This window comes from Mus caroli, unplaced genomic scaffold (assembly GCF_978045245.1).
Source record: "Mus caroli unplaced genomic scaffold, Mus_caroli_1 scaffold_18, whole genome shotgun sequence".
Taxonomy (NCBI): domain Eukaryota; kingdom Metazoa; phylum Chordata; class Mammalia; order Rodentia; family Muridae; genus Mus; species Mus caroli.
The window spans coordinates 74,358,506-74,362,816 of NW_028227273.1; positions in this window are offsets into that span (position 1 = coordinate 74,358,506).

The following is a 4,311-nucleotide window of genomic DNA, read 5'->3' on the forward strand; positions in this document are numbered from 1 at the left end:
TTTACATATTCTCATACCACTACATTCTTTCTTCAATGACTTGAAGATTTTGTCACACTGGGCTTATACTTCCTTGGATAGAGTTACAACAAGATATTTTTATATTATTTGTAGCTATTGTGGATAGTGTTTTTTCATTGATTTCTTTCATAAGACATTAATAATGTGTATAAAAGTGGTCTATTAATAATTTTGAGATAACTTTGTACCAGTATACTGCACTGTAAAGGTTTCTAAGATGTGGTAGGTCCCTGGAGGATTTTTGTTTTTGCTCGTTTATATTATTATATCATCAGCAACTTGCTGTACTTTGACTCATTCTTTTTTATATTTGTATCCCACTTGTCTTATTTCTCCAACTAAAACAAAGTTCTATACTGAATACACATTAAGTGACAAGTCTTTTCTTATCTGTAATTTTGATGGAGGTCCTTTAAGTTTCTCTCCCTTCAGTTGATGGTGGCTATTGGTTTGTTGTATATTGCTCTTACATAGACTAGGTACGTCCATTTTATCTCTAATATCTCCAAGAAGTTTCTAATCAAGTATACTCGATTTTTGTATTATTTATATGGTAGATTGCATTGACACAAACTTTTTTCAACCTGCATCTTTGGTATGAGGAACTATACTTGATTATGGTAGAAAATCATTTTGAGATGTTCCTAGATTCAGTTTCTCAGTTTTTTATTGAGTATTTTTGCATCAATATTCAAGATGAAAATTGATCTGAAGTTCCACATTTCTTCACTGAGTCTTTGTGTTGTTTACATATCAGTGTAACTATGTCCTTATAAAAGTAATTTGACAACTTTTCTTTTGTTTCTACTTTATGAACTAATTTGTGCATTATGCTATTAGGGTTTCTTTGAAAGTCTAGAAGAATTGTGTGCTAAGACAAAATGCCCTGGAGTTTTCTTGGATATATGACCTTCAAGGACTGCTTCCATTTTCTTACAAGCTATAGGTCTATTTAGATGGTTTATCTAATATAGATTTAAATTTTGTATGTTTTATTGTCTAAGGTAGACTCCTCAGACAAGGGCAGAAAGCAGCCAAATTCTTCAACAAAATAAAACAAACACAGTTATGAGGTCACATACTGAAATTCTTCTCCACTGAACCATATTGGACCAGGTCTGCACCATTCAAATCAATCTGAGCAATAAAGTCTTTCATACTCTTACTTGGCTAGCCTGTTAAGCCTCACTTAAAGTACTCCAGTGCTTTCCCAATTCAAAGTCCCAAATCTATTCTTCCAGACAAAAGCATTGCCAGGCCTATCATAGTAATACCCCAGTCCCTGAAATTAACTTTTGTCTTTGTTTGGGTTTTACTGCTGTGAACAAACACCATCACCAAGGCAACTCTTACAAAAAAACATTTAATTGGGTCTGCCTTACAGGTTTAGATATGAAGTACATAATCATGAAGGCAGGAACATGGCAACATACAGGCAGTCATGTTTCAGAAGGAGCTGAGAGTTCTACTTTTTATCTAAAGGCTACTAGCAACATACTGGCTTCCAGGCAGCTAGGATGAGAGAGTTATCGCTCACACCCACAGTCAAAGTCCTACTACAACTGTTTACACCTTCAAATAATGAAGCTCTCTGGGCAGATCCTATACAAACCATCACAATGAGGTAAGCCAGGCCCTAAAGAGCATGCATGGTATGTACTCACAGATAAGAGACTAGTAGCCCAAGGAAACTCTTATAAAATCAACATTTAATTGGGGTTGACTAGCAGGTTCAGAGGTTCAGTCCATTATCACAGGAAAATGACAGCATCTATGCTGGCATAGTTTAAGCAAGGCTCAGGGTTCTATATATTCACCTATAGGCTTCTTGCAGAATACAATCTTTCAGACAGCTAGGACAAGGATATTAATGCCCAAGACCACAACGCCACACCTACTCCAACAAGACCACATCTCCTAATAGTGATACTCTCTGAGCCAAGCATATACAATCAGAATTTGTATCAATAAAATTGTCCATTTTTTAGATAATTCCCAAAGGTTTTTGACATAATACTCAAAATTTATTAGGATTTCCTTGGTGAATCTTGCTCTGTTACCAGTTTTCTGGTCTTGTTAGTTTTGATTTTGTCTCTATTACTTTTAGTTAGTTTGGGTAAGGATTCAAGTATCTTGTTGGTTTTCTAAAAGAACCAACCTATTATTTGGTTGATTGTTCATATTGTTCTTTTAGTTTCCATTTTATTAATTTCAGCTTTGATTTTGATTATTACATGCCATCTTTGGAGATTATCAGTTTTCATTCTACAGTATGTAGGGACACTGTTAAGTTGCTTTTATGAGTCTCTCTCTCTCTCTCTCTCTCTCTCTCTCTCTCTCTCTCTCTCTCTCTCTCCCTCTCTATTTAATGAAGGCTGTTAATGTTTTGAACTTTGGTCTCATAGGTACTTTCAATGTGTGTCCTAAGTGTGGGAGTGCTGTGCTTTCATTGAATATTGGGAAGTCTGTAATATCTTTCTGAGTTTCTTCATTGATTAGGGCATAGTTAAGTTACAATGTATTCTTTATCTCTCTTTTGTTTCTGTTTTTGTTGAAGTACAGCTTTAATCCATGGTGCTCTGATAAGATGCAGGGTATTACGTCAAAATTCTTGCATCTTATTAGAGTTTTTTATGACTGAACACATGAATATCTTTGGAGAAAATTATTTGAGGTGCTGAGAAGTTATATTCTTTGGTGAATGAATGAGCTCTTCTGTGAGTTTCCATTTGGTCCATTTGATTCGAAGTTTTGTTTCTTAGTCCCATTATTTGTTTTATTAACTTCTCTCTGGTTAACTTGTCCATTTGTGAGTGAGGAGTGTTCAAGTATCCTATGATTAATGGGAAAGTGTTGATATATGTGTGTTCTAAGCTTTAATAGTGGTTTGTTTGTTTGTTTGTTTGTTTGTTTTATAAATTTGGATTCCCTTGCTTTTGTAACATAGATACTCAGAACAGAGAAGTCATCTTTGTGAATATTACATTTGATGAGTTTGAAATGTCTTTCCCATCTCCTTTGATTAATTTTGGTTAGATGACTATTTTGTTAGGAATTATAATTGCTACCCAAACATATTTCTTTGGTTTATTTGCTTGAAAATAATGGTCAAAGCTATATGCTGTGATAATGTATATCATTAATTTTAAGGTTTGTTTCTTGCATGCAGCAGAAAGATTGATCCAGTATTCCAGTTATTACTTTTAGCTTGTTTATAAGTAGAAAAATGAGACTAAGTTGAGTTTTATAAATGAATACTAATAAGGTTAATTTTTGTTACATTTATATTGTTGTTGTTGGTAGTGGTGTTGGTGTTGTGTGTGTGTGTGTGTGTGTGTGATGGTAACTAGTGGGATGAAGGGAAAGATGGGGTAGGGAAAGAGCTCACATCTGGCCAGAGTTCCTCCTATGCTCTGGGCAGGCAGAAGTGGGAGGACTGCCAGAACCTTTCCACTCATCCCCACGTGGGCATCTAAGCCACTGACCCCACTCAAAATTGGGTGGATAAGGGGCATCCCCAGATACCAGGGGTCCCGGGGCAATACCTTCGGCCCAGGGGTTAAAAGAGAGAGGGCAGAGGTAGAGAGGTTCCCAAGCAGGCAAGTTTCCTTATTTTGGGCCTTGACTGGAGCACAGGAAGGCCTTCTGCTAGGAGAATAGGAAAAGGCTCAATAGAGGAAAGCCTATCACATCATCAAAGCGCAGAGGACCTTGATGAACAGACGGTCTATGGTTTTAGAGCTTTATTGTAGAAAGGCAAGGAAAAAGGAGAGAAGGTATAAAAAGAGAGAGAGAGAAGAAAGGCTGGTGTAAGAGGAGAGAGCTAGAGGGCAAGAGTAAGAGAGTGAGAGGATAGGAGAGAAGGAGGAGAGATTGAGGATGAGGAGAAAGTGAGGTGGGGCCAAGCAGCCCCTCTTATTGTGGGATGTTAGCTTTATTGTTGCTAGGTAACTGGGAGGAGTCTAACCTGAAGGTCAGAAGCTTGGGACATTGTCTACATGAATACTAGGCAGGTTTCTCCTATGGGGGTTGAGGTTTCAGTAATTTTGAGAGGAGCCAGGGTTCCAAGAGATATGACGGAATGCTTACAATCCAATGTAGGCAAATTATCTCCACCTTGTCCCAGAATTACACACCTCAGCTTGACTGGAAACCAGACTGTCTGTCCATAGCCCAATGCCCCACATGTATGTCCACTTATTTTTACCAAATTATTTTCCATGTTTTCTTGATTGTAATTAACGTCCTTGGTTTGCAGTTTTTTCCTTCTAGTATCTACTACAGGGGTGA